This window comes from Mustela nivalis (assembly GCF_964662115.1).
Source record: "Mustela nivalis genome assembly, chromosome: 9".
Classification (NCBI taxonomy): domain Eukaryota; kingdom Metazoa; phylum Chordata; class Mammalia; order Carnivora; family Mustelidae; genus Mustela; species Mustela nivalis.
In genome coordinates, this window is record NC_139028.1 from 75,629,403 (window position 1) to 75,647,268 (window position 17,866).

The 17,866-nt window shown below is 39.6% G+C and overlaps 1 long non-coding RNA gene across 1 annotated transcript; it reads left to right on the top strand.

Moving 5' to 3' along the window:
* Positions 1 to 27: 27 nt before the first annotated feature.
* On the top strand, positions 28 to 17,428 carry LOC309840767. Its single transcript, XR_014298778.1, has 4 exons — positions 28 to 121; positions 12,873 to 12,967; positions 14,031 to 14,112; positions 16,631 to 17,428. It is a non-coding gene; the product is annotated as an uncharacterized lncRNA (long non-coding RNA).
* The last annotated feature ends 438 nt before the right edge of the window (positions 17,429 to 17,866 follow it).

A 17,866-nucleotide genomic window follows, 5' to 3' on the forward strand; every position in this document is an offset into this window, starting at 1 on the left:
ACACCTGCGACTCCAGGTGATCCAGTGTGCCGCTGGACATCTTTCGTTCAGGGTCCACAGAGATTTGGGGTGTTATGTGGCTGGGAGAGGACGAGGCTGTAAGAAAGGCCACAAAATAATGGTCCGTTTGTATGTGTGAACCACACTCTTCGTCTAGTATATTGTCTGTGTACATGCTTTTCTTTCTACTTTGGAATCCTTTTCTCCATTTCCTGGAGAAAACACTTTTCAAGGCTGTTACCCTTGATCGCGCTTTATCGTGATTGGTTTCCTCTACAAGACTTTGAACTCCATGAGGGCAGTAATGTCTTTCTAGGGTCTCAAAACCAAGCATGATGCTTGGTTTTTATCTGTTTTTTTTTTTAATATAAATTTTTAATCTGGTAGATTAGACTACTGGAGGAGGGGAACTGGGCATTTTCTTCTGAAACATATTTTCTCTCTTGAGAACTTTCAGTAAATCCTCAGATAAAAGACTTCGGTACAGTAACATCCACTTTGCGCCAGGGTTGACTTATTTTCTTTACAAAGTAGAGAAGATATGTATGAGTTAAGGTATGAATTGAAAGGATCCTTAATGATCTTAAATTTGCAGGTAAGTAATACACTCAGATCACTTAAGTGATTTGCTCAAGTTAAGAGCAATTTAGTATCACACTCTTTTTAAACCTTCGCTTTTATATTTTGGTCTTTTTCCCCTGTTAAACATTTTTAGGTTAAATATGACTTTCTAGTATTCTGCGTTATGCATATATGATGTTTTATTTACCGAAGTCCCCATTGTTTAATATTTAGTTCCCCCCACCACTTACCCACTCATTTATGAGCTGCTTGATAAATATTTTTAGACTCTTTTTTTTTAAGATTTTATTTATTTGTCAGAAAGAGAGCATAAGCAGGGGAAGTGTCAGGCAGAGGGAGAAGCAAGCTATACTCCTTTCTCTAGAATAAATTCCTGGAGCACCTGGGTGGCTCAATGGGTTAAGGCCTCTGCCTTCAGCTCCAGTCATGATCCTGGGATCCTGGGATCGAGTCCCACAGAGCCCCACATCGGGCTCTCTGGTCCACGGGGAGCCTGCTTCCTCCTCTCTCTCTGTCTGCCTGCCTCTCTGCCTACTTGAGATCTCTGTCAAGTAAATAAATAAATAAAAATCTTTAGAATAAATTCCTTAAAGTGGAATTGCAGGGTCAAATGAAATGGATTTTTCTAAAGCTTTTAATAGAAAGTGCTAAATTGCCCTCCAGAAATGTTTTGCCAGTTTATACTCTGCACAATATTAGATGAAACCTCTCTGGTGGTCTAGTGGTTAGGATTTGGCGCTCTTCACAATAGTATATGAGGGTCTTCTCCCTAAATTCACCAATATTGGTTGTTGTCATTTTTAAAAATCACTGTTAATTTAGTGAATTAAATTAACAGGTTTAAATTAACAGATTGTTCTCTTTTGTTTCTCTAGCACTCAGCATAATGCCTAGCACATACTAAATGTTTAATAAATACTGAATGTTGAGAGACCAAGGAACTATTCATTTAAAATTGTTCATGTAGCCCAAAAACATTTTGACTATTCTTCACATGTATATATTCACTTGCTTCAAAAATACGTATAATGGAGGCACCTGGGTTGCTCAGTCTGTTAAGGGTCCAACTCTTGATCTCAGTTCAGGTCTTGATCTCAGGGTTGTGAGTTCAAGCCCCACGTTGTGCTCCACACTGGGCATGGAGCCTGCTTAAAAATATACATATGTATAATAGATATATAATTGTTTTTACAAATAAGATCATCCTAAATTGTTTTATACTACACTTAAAAAGTTATGGTGGGGTTGCCTGGATGGCTCAGACGGTTAAGCATCTGACTCTTAGTTTCGGCTTAGGTCATGATCTCAGGATCATGGAATGGAGCCCCATATGGGCTCCATGCTCAGTGAGGAGTCTGCTTGAAATTGTCTACCTCTCTCCCTCCCCCTCCGCCCCTTTCCTTGCTTGTCCATGTGCAAGCACTCTCTCTCTCTCCCCTTCTCTCAAATAAATAAATAAATAAATAAAATATTTTTTAAAAAAAGTTATGGCCATGTTTTCATGTTCGTTAAATAATGATACATATTATTTTCAATAGTCGATATTATCCCATTGTGTAGAAATATGTTAATTAACTATGGGTAAGCCATTAGATCATTTCTAAGCCTGTGCTAATATAAAAATACTATAATGAATATTCTTATACATACACACATTTTGTGTACTTTCCTGATTTCCTCTTTATGATGAATTAATTCATAGTGATAGAATTGCCAGGTCAAAGGGAACCTGCATTTACAATTAGGATAAATATGGCTAAGTTACAAAACAGTAAAAAGTTACATCAATTTATATTCTACAGTGCCTGAGAGTTCCACTTTCTGACTTCACCAGCACTGGATAGGGTGAGTACTTTTTACCTTTATCAAGTTGATAGGCAAGAAAACAAACAAACAAGCAAACAAAAAACTTTAATTTTAATGTATTTTTTGATTAGCAAAAAAAAAAACTTTGCATGCATTTCTTGGCAATTTATGTTGCTTTAGGGAATTGTCATTTAATTCCTTTTCTCAATTTATTATTATTAGTCATTTTCTCATTGATTTGTAGGAGTTCCCTTCCATTATCTTGTTACTGTGTTACTTTCGTAGAAGGATCCTGTTGAATACAAAAAAAAGAAACTCAATGAAATTAATTCAAGTAAAAGTTGGTGGGCTGCAGCATGGGGATACTGTAAATATGTAATAGGGAATCACATAAATACTCAAGGATATGAATTTTTTTATTTACTGAGGTATTTCTAGGTGTTAGGACAAGGCCTGGCATAGTAATAGGTAGTCACTAAACATTTGTTGAATGAAAGAGTGGTTAATCTCTTACTCCCAAACTTGCCCTTTTGCAAATATCTGGGGCTTTGTGATATATTATTCATTCACAGTGATTGGCTCTTATCAAGGCTCCACTTATGAGCCATCAGAAGAGGCATTTGGTTGTCCTTTTGTCAAAACTGAAGGTCCTAAGTACTTAACATAGTTTTGATATGACTTTCAGCTCCTTTCTGCATGTTTTGGGGATTTGGGTGGAATACATCTTGGTCCTTAACCAAGAGCTGAAAAATTAGTCAATAAAGATATTTAGTAAGAAGACTGGGTCAGCAAATGTAACACTGCTTCTTCAATTTAATGGTCATTAGTTAATTTTTTTTTTAAGATTTTACTTCTTTATTTGACAGAGAGAGAGGTCACAAGTAGGCAGAGAGGCAGGCAGAGAGAGTGGGGGAAACAGGCTCCCTGCTGAGCAGAGAGCCTGATGTGGGTCTCGATCCCAGGACCCTGTGATCACAACCCAAGCCGAAGGCAGAGGCTTTAACCCACTGAGCCACCAGGTGCCCCAGTCACTGGTTAATTTATGTCAAGCTTTTTAATTTTATTTTTTAAAAATATTTTATTTATTATTTATTAGAGAGAGAGGGAGAGAGTGGGCAAGAGATAGAGCACAAGCAGAGTAGGGAGGGAAGGAGAGGGAGAAGGAGACTGCCTGCTGAGCAGGGAGCCGGATGCAGGGCTCCATTCCAGGATCCGGAGTTCATAACCTGAGCCGAAGGCAGAGGCTTAACCACCTGAGCTACCTAGGCACCCATATGCCAGGCTTTTTTAGAATCAAGTTAAACAGTAAATGCTCAATAAAAGCCAAGTTGGAAATTTTCCCCATGGGGATATAAATCTCAATATGTTACTGTTTAACAGCTATAATCGGTACATTGTGCAAATGAGATGTGTAAGGTACAATTTGCAAATAACTTACTATTTTCCCCCATACATTAAAACACACCCAGTGGTTGGGGTGCCTGGGCATAGGCACTTGAGCGTCGGACTCTTGATTTTGGCTTGGGTCATGGTCTCAGTCATGAGATCAAGCCCAGAGTAGGGCTCTATGCTGAGCATGGAGCCTACTGAAGATTCTCTCTCTCCTTCTGCCCCTCCCACATTCCCCCCAGTGCCCATGCCCTCCCACTCTTTCTCCCTTAAAGAACAAAACCCAAAACCACACTCAGTGGAGTTAATTCCTCCCTGTTCCTTGAATGAAACATGACACAAATATCACCAGTATTATCTTCCCTCCAGCTTGAGCCTGTTCTGACAGAAAGGGGAATGGTTGACTTCGTTTCTGTGTCCCTACCTAAAATTTCTTTTTTAATACCCCTTCCCTTTACCAAGGAGGTTTCCTTACTTCTCCCAAGTTGGGACCGAGGGAAGGGCAAGAGCGTTCTTAACATGGCTAATAAAGTTCTGCAATTAAGGGTTGATGCTCTCTGAACTTAACAGATGTTTACACTTGATACTTGTTACTTTATGCATTCTTTGGAAACACCTCTACCCTCATCTTACCCTGATGAGCAAATACTGGCAATCTCTTGCTTACACTTGGGTGAATAAATGTCATCTGGCAATCAGTTCAATGGTTGCTGGCATCTGTGCTCTATGCCTCAAGCTTCTTTCTGTGGAAGTCTCTACTCTTCCACTTGACTTTCTTCAGTAGTCCATATCTGATCCAGATATCTGGAGTGGCTTTGCCTCACACCTCTGGGAGTATATATTTGGACCAAACTCAAAACTCATCTTTGCAATTAGCCAGCCATCTTTGCTTGTCTAGATTCCACTAGAATGTTGGCTCCATGAAGGCAGGAGATTTTCATGTATTTCATTCACAGCTGTAGTCACCTGTGCCTAGAATATACTTGTATTTTTTAAGTGCTCTGTAAGTACCGAATGAATGATTTCCTCAAATATCATCCTGACATTAGTGCACTATGATCTCCAGAACCCTCAGCTCTAAGGGCCATATATCAAAGTTGTATAAAGCCTATCTCCCTAGGCATGGGGTGAGGAAAGAAGCAATGTCAACACACTGCACACTGAAAACCCTCTCAAAATCTTTTTTTTTTCTTTTAAGATTTTATTTATTTATTTCACAGAGAGCTAGAGAAAGAGCACAAGTAGACAGAACAGCAGGCAGAGGGAGAGGGAGAAGCAGGCTCTCCAATGAGCAGGGAGCCCAACGTGGGGCTCGATCCCAAGACCCTAGAATCATGACCTGAGCCAAAGGCATACTGGCATACCCGAGCCAAAGGCAGATGCTTCACCAACTGAGCTACACAGGCACCGCCTCTCAAAATCTTCTAAACTTCAACTTTTTTCTAACTTAGAAGTGGATAGACAAGTAAGAATTGCAAAAGCAGCCCCCATTTTTTTTTTTTCAGTTTCTACATTTGATGGCCCTCCACTTTACCATGGAATGTGGGAATAATTCACTTTCTTAGAGGCGCAAACAAAAGTAAGAGTCTCATTTTAACCTCCTGCTACACACACATAACAACTGCACCTGTTTTGAGTGCTGTGAAGTATGTAAGCCTGATGATTCACAGACCTGTACCCCTGGGGCAAATAATACATTGTATTAATAAAAACAATTTAAAAAAGCAAAAAAACCCAATTGTACATGTTTGTTTATGTACTGTCTCCATCTATTAAATCATAAGCTCCTGGAAGACAAGGCCTATGTTTTATATATATATCTATACACACACACACACACACATATACACACACATGTATATATACATATATATACACGTGTATATTTACATACACACATATATATACACACACATATATAATTTATGTTATATATATTACATATAAATAAACATATTTATATTATACACACACACATACATATGGTGTCATGCAAACTGAGTGCTCAATATGGTTTAAAAAGTTAAGAATGAATAAAGGTACGTTAGTAGCAATAATAATAATAATACCAAACATATTGCACAGTACCAGAATTAATGTCGAAAACTGTCTTCTGAATACTCTTCTAGAAGAAATCTTTAAGTTTGAAAGTATTTTTTTTCTATTAAAAAAATTTTTTTAAAGATTTTATTTATTTATGACAGAGATAGGGAGAGAGGGAACCCAAGCACAGGGGAGCTGGAGAGGGAGAAGCAGGCTCCCTGCCAAGCAGGGAGCCCAATGTGGGGCTCCATGCCAGGATACAGGGATTAAAAACTGAGCTTAAAGCAAATGCTTAATGACTGAGCCACCCAAGCGCCCCTAAAAAAATTTCTTTAATTGAAGTATAATTGACATACAATATTATATTAGTTTTAGTCTCAACATAGTGATCCAACAATTATATATGTTACAAAATGCTCACGTCAGTAAGTGTTGTCACTACCGGTCCACCATACAAAGTTATTATAATATTATTGACTATATACCCTATGCTGTACTCTTCGTCCCTGTGACTTATTTATTTTATTACTGGAAGTTTGTACCACTTAATTCCTAAATTTGGAAATATTTATAGCAGCTTTGTAGGATTGCTTATACCTTGATGTTTCTGAGCTAGATAGTCTCCATTGCCCCTATAGATCTTCTTCAGCAACATCCCTTTCCCCTCTGGCTTCTGGTTGAGCTCAGCGGATGGAGGGCACCAGCAGGACATCAGAAAGTAGTGGGAGAGGGACACCTGGGTGGCTCAGTGGGTTAAGCCTCTGCCTTCGGCTCAGGGCTCAGGTCATGATCCCAGGGTCCTGGGATCTAGCCCCACATCGGGCTCTCTGCTCAGCAGGGAGCCTACTTCCACTTTCTCCCAATGCCCCCCCAGCCCCACGTGCCTCTCTGCCTACTTGTGATTTCTCTCACTGTCAAAAAAACAAAATCTTAAAAAAAAAAAAAGAAGAAGAAGGTAGTGGGAGAAAGAGGTCAGTGTATTTATTACCCTCCCTCCCTCCATAGTGGCCCAAGTTGGCAGTGGTACTGTACCATCTCTTGCTGCCCTGCCCGCATGCTGATGTACTCTCTTCAGTTGTGCCTTTTGACTGTGCCATCTGTTTCCTGATGGGACCCTGACGGATTTGAATAATATTTTAAATATTTACAGGGTACAGGAGGTATACAATACCTTTTTTTTTTTAATGTGAGAAAAGCTTGTTTTCTTGAAGTTGAGTTTATATTATACCTCTTAGAAGGTTAATATTGGTAGGTCTGAAACAACTGGAAAATAGAACCTAAGATTATGATATATCCCCTTCCCTGTTTTTTTCCTGCTCAAATATACAGGGAAAAAAGTCAGCTTACAGTTGGTTTTATAATTTTTTCCAATACTAAAAGGAATACACATTTAAACTTTTTCAAATGCAAACAGCATGAAAAAAATGTCTTCTAATTCACTAGGTAGAGAAAAATCACTGTTAAAATTTTAGTGATTTTTTTTCTCCTATAATAATGTACATCTAAAGAAAGGAAGAAAATTTACCGTGAGAATATATTTCTAATATTTATAATATGCAGTACATTGTATAAGTATATATGTATTGTAGGTGTGGCTCTCATTCCACTGAAATAAATATTGCATTTCTTTAGATCAACCTGAATCTGATCTTGAGCTCTCACCCTGCCAAGGCTGGTGGGAAAGTCAGTCTCAGTTACTGAGCATTTCCTCTCCACCTACGATTGTACGAAGTTTCTAGGGCCTTAATTATTGTGGAAGTACGTGGAAATTATTATTTTTTAAAGGTTTTATTTTTCATTTCTTTGAGAGACCTAAAGAGAGTACATGAGTGGGGGAGAGGGACAGAGGAAAAAGGAGAAGCAGACTCCCTGCTGAGCAGGGAGCCCGATGTGATGTGGGGCTCCATCCCAGGGCCCTGAGACCATGACCTGAGCCACCCAGATGCCCTATACCTGGAAATTATTTAGTTGTCTGTCCACATTGATTTACTGCTGAGATTTCCTTTTATGCCATCTTCCCTTCTGGTCTGATGATTCCAGTATTCATTTACCACTCTTGGAACTCAAGAATCTGGACTCAAATGAGTGAATCTGGCAACCCCAGCACCCAGGTGCAGACTTCCCCTTTGAGGTTTTGCCATCATCCTGGGCTCTGTCACAGAGCAAGATGGAAGATTTAGCTGCTCACTCAACCTTTTGCGTTTCAGACTTCTAAGTCTTGAGGAATCTCTCTTCCACCTCACTTTGAAAGGCATTCCTGTCTTCCCAGGAGGTATTGTATACCTCCTGTACCCTGTAAATATTTAAAATATTATTCAAATCCGTCAGGGTCCCAGCAGGAAACAGATGGCACAGTCAAAAGGCACAACTGAAGAGAGTACATCAGCATGTGGGCAAGGCAGCAAGAGATGGTACAGTACCACTGCCAACTTGGACCAGTATGGAGGGAGGGAGGGTAATAAATACACTGACCTCTTTCTCCCACTACCTTCTTCTTCTTTTTTTTTTAAGATTTTGTTTTTTTGACAGTGAGAGAAATCACAAGTAGGCAGAGAGGCACGTGGGGCTGAGGGGGCATTGGGAGAAAGTGGAAGTAGGCTCCCTGCTGAGCAGAGAGCCCAATGCGGGACTTGATCCCAGGACCCCGAGATCATGACCTGAGCTGAAGGCAGTGGCTTAACCACTGAGCCACCCAGGCGCCCATATTATCATTTATTTAACAGACATTTAACTGATACCTCATTCTAAAGGCAGCCTTATCTGTGTTTACTACCTTTTTATTTTTACTTTTTCTAGTTATTCAGAAGTTACAGTTCTCTTCTGGTAATAACTAAAGCTTGGAATAGAACAGTTGGAACTAATAGACATAATTTAGAAGAGCAACAATTTAGAGTCTTATCTAAACTCATAATATAATTTCCCTCCCTTAGTATTACCAAAAGTGAGGCCTGTACAAAAGCCATTGGCATCCTTTAGTTGTTTAGAAATATTTTTTCCAGAAATGAAGCAATTATTACAGAATGTCATCTAGATTGTTGAGTAACAATGAATGTTACATATCCATGGGAGAATTTCAGCTTGGCTCATATTAGAATTTATTTTTATTTAATTCTAAAAAATCCTGAACTGGGGTGTCTGGATGGCTCAGTCATTAAGCGTCTGTCTTCATCTTGGGTCATGATCCATCCTGGGGTTCTGGGATTGAACCCCTTGTCAGACTCCTTGCTCAGCAGGAAGCCTTCTTCTCCCTCTCCCAGTCCCACTGCTTGTGTTCCCTCTCTCACTGTCTCTCTCTCTGTCAAATAAATAAAAAAATCTTTAAAATAATAAAAAAAAATCCTGAGCTAATAAATAATGGCCTTTTTTTTTTTTTTTAAGATTTTATTTATTTGTCAGAGAGAGAGGAGCTAGAACGAGCACAGGCAGGCAGAGAGGCAGGCAGAGGCAGAGGGAGAAGCAGGCTCCCTGCCAAGCAAGGAGTGCGATGTGGGACTCGATCCCAGGACACTGGATCATGGCCTGAGCCAAAGGCAGTGGCTTAATCGACTGAGCCACCCAGGCGTCCCATATTTTCATTTTCTTAAGTTTAATTATTTTTAAGTAATCTCTACGCCTAATGTGGGGCTCGAACTCACAACCCCAAGATCAAGAGTCCCAAGCTCTTCCAACTGAGCCAGTTGAGTGCCCCAAGACTGGCCTTTAAAAAAGATTGTCCTGATCCATGTACTGAGAACAGATTATAGAGGGCCAAGCAGGCTGATAAGATCAAGGCTCTTAGAAATGACGGTGGCTTGGGCCAGAGTTGTAATGCTGAGATGGTGGGGCATAGTTGGATTCTGCATCTATTTTGAAGGCAGAGCCAACAAGACTTTGCTGATGTGGCAGGTAAGAGAAAGAGAGGTTGCAAAATGATGAATGTTACTGGACTGAGCAGATGGAAGAATGGAGTTCCAGTGAACTGTACGGAAAGAGAGGTGGGAGGAGCAAGTCTTGGGTGGGAGGTGGGGAGATGAGAAGGCAGTTTTGTATATTTCAACTTTGGGATATCTGCTGGACTATCTAGTGGAGTTGAGGCATAGTTTGTTGGCATGTGAGTTGGAATTCAGTGGAAAGATGGAGGCTGCAGATCTAAAATTGGAAGTCACCAGGGCTTCTGGCTGGTTCAGTTGGTAGAGCCTGTGACTCTTAATCTTGGGGTTGAGTTGAAGCCACACACTGGGTGCAGATAAAATCTTTTTTAAGGGGTACCTGGGTGGTTCAGTCGGTTAAATGTCTGCCTTTAGCTCAGGACATGATTCTAGGGTCCTGGGATCGAGACCCACATCGAGCTCCCTGCTTTAGTAGGGAGTCTGCTTCTCCCTTTGCCTGCCACTCCCCCTGCTTGTGCTCACTTACTATCTGTCAAATAAATAATAAAATATTTTTAAAATTTTTTAAAAATAAAATAAAGATAATATTGGCTAGTATCTTTTATGATTATTGTGAAGACTAAGTGAACTTTTTATTTAAAGCACTTAACACACTGTCTGGCTCATCGTAAATACTCAATAAGATATTAGCTATTACTATTATCTTTAAACCAGCATTTGTCTTCCAAAATGTTGCTGGTTGCTTTGGTGATAATATACTCATAGAATCTATACTGTAACAATACCTATTATTTAGCTAAATAAAATGTGGCAAACTGAAGTGTCCAGTGTGTGACTCCCTCCCCCATATATAGTATCTTAAATAAATAAATAAAGTAATGGGGCTCCTGGGTGGCTCAATCAGTTAAGTGTCTGCCTTTAGCTCAGGTCATAATTCAGGGTCCTGGGATCAAGCCCCACATCAGGCTCCCTGCTCAGCACAGTTTTAAAAATATAAATAAATAAATAAATAAACATTTCTCAAAGGAGATTCAAGCAAAATTAAATATTTAGGAGAACTTCAAAAGCTAAGAAGTTGAAAAAAAGGTTCCTGGCTAAAAATGTAACTTATTTTTTCATCATGAGAAACATACTCCTTAATCCCCATCACCTAATTCACCCTTCCCCCCACCCACCTCCCCTCTGGTAACCATCAGTCTGTTCTCTATATTTAAGAGTCTATATCCTGATTGACTGGTTCAGTTGGTAGAACATGAAACTCTTGCTGTTAGGATTGTGAGTTAAAGCATCATGTTGGGCAGAAAGCTTAGTTTTAAAAACAGAGTCTATTTCTTTGTTTTTTTTTTTCTCCATTTGCTCATTTATTTTGTTTTTTAAATTCCACATATGAGTGAAATCATATAGTATTTGTCTTTTGCTGACTAGTTTTGCTTAGTATTATACTTTCCAGCTCCATCCATGTTGCTGCAGATGGCAAGATTTCATTATTTTTGATGGCTGAATAGTATTTCATTATATATCTATATCTATATATATATCATATTGTCTTTATCCATTCATCAATCATTGGGCACATGGGCAGTTTCCATAGTTTGGCTATGGCATATAATGCTGCAGTAAACATAGGGTGCATGTATCCCCAAAATTAGTGTTTTTGCATTTTTTGTGTGTGTAAATACCCAGTAGTGCAATCACTAGATTTTAGAGTAGTTCTATGCTTAATGTTTTGAGGAACCTTCATTCTGTCTTCCACAGTGGCTGCGTGAGTTTGGATTCCCACCAACAGCATACGGGAGTTCCTTTTTCTCCACATCCTTACCAATACTTGTTGTTTCTTGTGTTTTTATTTTAGCCATTCTGACAGGTATGAGGTGATATCTCATTGTGGTTTTGATTGGCATTTCCCTGATGATGAGTGATACTGAACATCTTTTCATGTGTCTGTTGGCCACCTGTAGGTCTTCTTTGAAGAAAGAAGTTAATTTTGTTTTAGTTGCCCAGATCTCTGAAATACAAGGATAGGGACTCCTTTAAAGCCTTGGCATTCAGTATGGCTGACTGCTATAAAAGTAGACACATAGTTGGTAAAGTTTGAAATAAGGATGTCCTTCTTCAACAGATTTGAATACTCATTGGTCTAGAAATTATTTCATGCTTTATAGGAAGATGTCTTCTAATTTTTAAAATAAACAACCTCTTATCCTAACCAAATAAAATCCATTTTGATCCTTTTTTTATAGAAATCCACCCCAAGATTATTTGGAAAATCACTTTCTGTATTAAAAACAGACAGTTCTGGGGCACCTGGGTGGCTCAGTGGCTTAAAGCCTCTGCCTTCGGCTCAGGTCATGATCCCAGAGTCCCATGACTGAGCCCTGCATCGGGCTCTCTGCTCGGCGGGGAGCCTGCTTCTCTTCTTCTGTCTCTGCCTGCCTCTCTGCCTACTTGTGATAAATAAATAAATAAGATCTTTAAAATAAAGATGCCTACACCCAGTTCTACCTTTAAAGCCAGCATTTTTTAGTCCCAGAGTGAGTTCAGCCTTTCTTTCCCTTTGGCCTATTGCTGAGGTGGCAGAGGTAACCACTGAGAAACAACAATAACAACAAAAACCAAGACATTTTGTGATGGAAATAGCATTCTTATCAATAAGCCAAAATTTTTCATTTGTTTTATTTCTTTTTGTTTCCTCATGACAAGAGAAAAAAAATTCAATCCCTAATCTACGAGTAGGCTAATTATTCTTCAAATATTGGTCATGTTAAAAATAACGTGCCTTTCACCTGGGTGGCTCAGTCGGTTAAGTGTCTCCCTTCGGCTCAGGGCATGATCTCCAGGTCCTGGAATTGAGTTCCGCATCAGGGTCCTTGCTCATCTGGTTCTCCCTCTGCCTCTTCCCCTGCTTGTTCTCTCTCTCTCTCTCTCTCTCTCTCTCTCTCTCATTCATACTCTCTCACTCTCACAAATAAATAAATAAAATCTTAAAAAAAAAAAAAGTAGCATGCCCTTTAGGGGCGCCTGGCTGGCTTAGTTTGTGGAGTGGGCAACTCTTGATCCGGTGGTTGTGGGTTCAAGTTCCATGTTGAGTGTAGGGATTACTTTAAAAAAAAAAAAAAAAAGTAACGTGCCCTTTAAAACCAATTGACTTGAAGTCCAGTGTGCAATTCCCTTCTCTGCTGCTAGGTGGCAATTAATGCCTTGGAGAGGAAAAGGTCTGCCCGGGCCCCCACCCACTCCTTCCCCACCCAGAAAGATACGTGCGTTTTCTCTTCCTTAAGGTAAGAATTCTCTTAAGGATAATATTCTCTTTCCTGTTTTGTTTTGTCCAAGTGAATTTACATTCACCTTTTCCTTTAATTGTTAAGAATAACACATACAAATCTAAAGCAGACTGCTATAGCTAGGGAAGAATAGATCGTATCTTTTAAAGAGGGTGGTTTCCAAAAAGAGTGTATGTTCATGAGTGATATAGAGTAGGAAGTTGCTATAATTTCCCTGCAGCATTTTTTCTTCTTTCAGTTTTACTAAAGAAAATTTCCTGTGAAAGGAATTATAACTGGCCCATGCCAACTTTATGCCAAATGTAATATAGTTAAATATAAAATAAAAATGGAGGAGGAAAATAATTTTAAAGACCTCAAAGTAATTCCAGTGTGGTGACGCTGCTTTCCAGGTGAACTATAGGAAAAACAATAAAATAATTCTTTATCAGAATCACAGACTGGTACAATATTTTTTTTAAAAACTAAGGTTTTGTTGTTTTTTCCCCCCCTTTTCAGATGACCTATTCAGATTTATCTATTCCTATCGAAATTATTTAAAGGCTACACATACTTTCTGTGTGTTTATAAATCTAGGAGTCTGGTCTGAATGCTTTTAAAAATATATTTACTCATGTACATTGCTTTTTGTGACTTTCCTTACCAAAAGACTGTATGTAGTGGGTGTTTTGCTCCATAAAATTCAAAATTTCAAATCCCTATTCAAAGAAGACTCTCAGTTTGGGTCTCAAACCAAAAAGACTCTCCCCAGGCTGAACTTAATGAAGCCTAACACCAAAAAGAAAAGCTGTTTCTGGCATTCTAGGCCTTCCCTGCATCCAGATGGCCCGTCTGTAGCCTAGCCAGAACCAAACCCTTCCTGCTGCCTTTTCTGCCGGCCTTGGATGGTAGCCCTGGGCTACACCAGCTTCCATACCCCTTTAACTCCTCAGTATCCAAGGTTTTTAAGACATGGGACTTACAGTGTGAATTGGTTGAAAGAGTAAATCAAATTGAAAGCTTAAAGTTTAGTTTATAAAATATTTCTCTGCATCACCTTCCCCCCCTTCTCCTCCCATAGGCCTCCTCCCGGAGTGGCTCAGCTAGCCAATTGGCATCAGAAGAGCACCGTTTGGAAGGGAGTGTGTGTGGGCAGCCTGCAGGTGAGGACAGGGCTGCCAAGGCAGACGATGCGGTTTGTCCTGTGCCTACACCCAATACCTGACTTGTGCCTTTCCAGAGCATTTGTATACACAGAACAGTTCTGCTGTTTAGGGTGTGGGTAACTTTAAAAAGTACTTTTTTAAAATAACTCGCTGACGGGACTACGTTCAGCAAACAAGAATGCATAAATGGGAGATAGAAAATGACCATGCATGGATTTAAGGGAGAACTTCTACGAAGGAGTTGTCCCAGCAAAACAAATCTACTCTGTGTTTTACAAGGACCCTTGGAAATCTAACTAGTGGCAGCCATTGTTTTCATCAAGCTTTTCAAATGTTGGTTTGTATGTGGGAATTTCACCAGAAGGTAATACACAAAGCAAACTTTACTCCCGAAGGCAGTATTTCCCAATGGTTTTGCTTTTCTCCACGTTGGGAGATGGCTATTAAACTGATTTGTAAGGGTGCTTCTAAGTTGACCAGAATAGATATTTTTGCATGAAAGCCTAGGACTCTCTATCACTTTCCTTTTTATTTTTGAATCTCATTTCTTAGTTCTGTGCTCACAGTTATTTTTAATTATTATTATTATGCCTGTCGCCAAGCTATTTCACTTTCTGCAGAGTTGATTAGAGAAATCTAGGCCAACATAAAGTCCTGGTTTCCAGGTCAGACTACACGAACAAAGGGGAAAAAAAAAAAAAGGCAAAAATGCTAGCTTTCACAAAGCCCTTAAAGGAAACAAACCCCCAAAATGCAAAGGAACCTAGAAGTATGGAGAAGGGAGTTTAAAAACAGGAACCCATGGAAGGAAGAATGAAAGGATAAAACACTATTATAGCACTGAGATGAAAAGAAAAGAAAGTATTTGAAAGAGTGAATGGAAATAGGTCTGGTATACTTATTGATTTTCAGTATTTAGCTTGGAGTGCTGGGCATCTGCTCCAAGCACCAGAACTCTCTCAAAAGCTGACATAAAAGAGGCACTCCGGCCCCGCTTCCCGTTTCTAGCTTCAGAACTGAAACACTACCCTTGACCCTCTGCACCCACCTCACTCTGTTCATGGCTTCACTCACCTGATCTCAGCTTCACCGCTTACCTCTCTGCATTTCCCTGGCCCACGAACGCACAAGGTTGTCTTCCGTACCATGACCTTGACTCCCTACAAATAGGAGGATGAAAACTGGGGACAGCTATGTTGTCTCAGGCTGCCTTGGGTAATATTCCTCCTTGTTGGACCCACTCTTCAGTATTCTTCCTCCTATCGTAAAGACAATGAACCCAGACAGGCATTGAGCAAGATCATGTCCTCAGGAGAGATCAGGTATCCCTTATGTTTCTATGCATATTTCCAGAATATAGGCTGAGAGCACCTTAGTGCAAAAAAAGCAAAAGGCCCATGATTTCTGGACATAAATGTTTGTTTTTCAGTTTTACACATAATATTTTAAATATATTTTATTTATTTTTTTTGACAGAGCAAGAGAGAAAGAGTACAAGCAGGGGGAGCAGCAGGTAGAGGGAGAAAAGCCCGACTTGGGTCAGCCCGACCTGAGTCAAAGACAGACGCTAAACTGACTAAGCCACCCAGACATCCCCAGTTTTACACATATTACCTTACTAACAATTGATATCTGATGGATTACAGTCAGATTTTCACAGAACAATAAAAAAGTACTTCTCTAGGAAGTAAATGTGAGAAAACAATTTATGAAAGCAAAAAAGGAACTAACACATCAAGGTAGACGTCAATTTTTCTTAGAAAATCTGAAGAAAAACCCAGTTAAACGGGAAGATAAGTCATCTAATGTTGGTTTAATGCTCTTTTTTAAAAAGTGCCTTTTAGGGACACCTGGGTGGCTCAGTTGGCTGGGCATCTGCCTTCAGTTTGGGTCATGGTCAAGTCCCATGTGGGGCTCCCTGCTTAGCAGGGAGTCTGCTTCTCCCTCTGCCTCCTGCTCCACCTGCTTTTGCTCACTGGCTCGCTCTCTCTGACAAATAAATAAAATCTTTTTTTTAAAAAGTGCTTTTTATTTCTGTGAAAAGAATTTTACTTCCCTTTTCATTTTGAGGAGAGGGGCAAAAACTTGGGAGCATCTTTCCTGCGTTCCAGTATAAAAAGAAAATTGCTGGCATGAGAAATGTTATGAATTTACGAAAAATAATCGCTTTCTTTCCTAATTAAAATATTGCATTTTCCCTACTTTTCCCCATTACCATGAGAGTGTATACATACATGTGTGTATGTATGTATGTATGTATGTATACATACATACATACATACAACCTTGCATGAAACCCTTTGACCAGATTTCACAACTCTAGTCCTATGTTCATAAGAAGCTTTATTTAGTTTCAGTCTTTCCAAATAAGCCTGTAAGTTTTGACAGAGCAAATACCAGTTTGGTCCTCTCTGTCCTCTGTCCCTTGACCCCCTGCTGAAACCTGGCTCAGTCTGTTCACCTAAAAAGGTAAAACTAGACCCTATTTCTACAGAGTATTTTTGTTTTTATGTAGGGCCAAACAGCCATGGAGAGCTCCCGGCGGGCCCAGGAAGGAGACAGAGATTGGCTGCCCTCCAGTTGAGCTGGCTCATGAGAAGTTCAGCTTCCTTGTCCTCTCACAGACAGTCCCTTCCGTGCTGACCTTTGACTAGCCTGCAGGGCTCTTGTGCCCTAACCCTGCTGCCTCTTTGCCCATGCTCTTCCTCTTCCCCACACTGTTGGTACTTCTTGGAAGAGGGAAAAAGCCTGAGGAAGAAGGGCTGGGGAGAGGATAAGTGAAAGTCCTAACTCTTGAGCCTCTAAGGATTTTCTTTCCGTCCTTGATAGGAGAGATACTGTTAATTTAAAAGGATGTCAACATAAGACATGCGAAATTTGCAAAAATATGGAGAATTTAGCAGGCTCTATGTATTAGGGTAATTTACAAGCCTCAGAAGACCATGCTAGCCCTTCTGCAAATATCCCATAGTCTTTTTTAAACTCTGTATTTAATCAAACTTTTTACAGACAGTTTGCTTCCTTTTTGTAATTATTATCAGTAGTTCTGTTGTAGGGGAATAGATTTAAGGAAAAATTGCAGTGCATATAGACCATGATCAAGTAAGTTATAAATTTTAATGCTAAAAACTTTGAAAATGCAAATGATTTTTTTCATAATTATTTGATTAATTTTGAAAGAGACCCTAACAATATGTAACACCTTCTATACTGTGTTTAATATTTAAGAAAGAAGTAAATTATATGGAGCAACAATTGTAACAATTGTAAAATTACCTTTATCATTGCAAAAGTAAAGATTTGATTTTCCGGATTTTTCTTCCCCTTCGATGACTTTAGTGCCAGTGGCTCAGTTGCATGCTTGGCATCTCTCCTCCTGCTAACTTTGTACAAACAATGCCCTCCCTCATTTGGGGGTGTCTATTACTCTTTCATCAGGCCTCTTCTATTTACCTTCCAAAAGCTGGCATTCAACTGAAACCAGAGGAAAAAATCTTTTCCCAGTTTGTTGGCTACTTGTTGCAAGCAATTGACTGCTTTTCCTTCCCCTATTGTGTCACCTCTACCCCTTAAAACACTTCATAAAGCTCCGGCTGAGCCCTCTTGTAATTGCCAGAGCTTGGCTTCCTTTAAAAAAAGTACTTAGAAGCAACCGGTATTTTCTTAAGAAAAGAGTCCTTGATCTCTACCCATAATGAAAATGAAAAGCACCATAGAACTGGAAGGGATTTCCCAATTTAATCCCACCCAT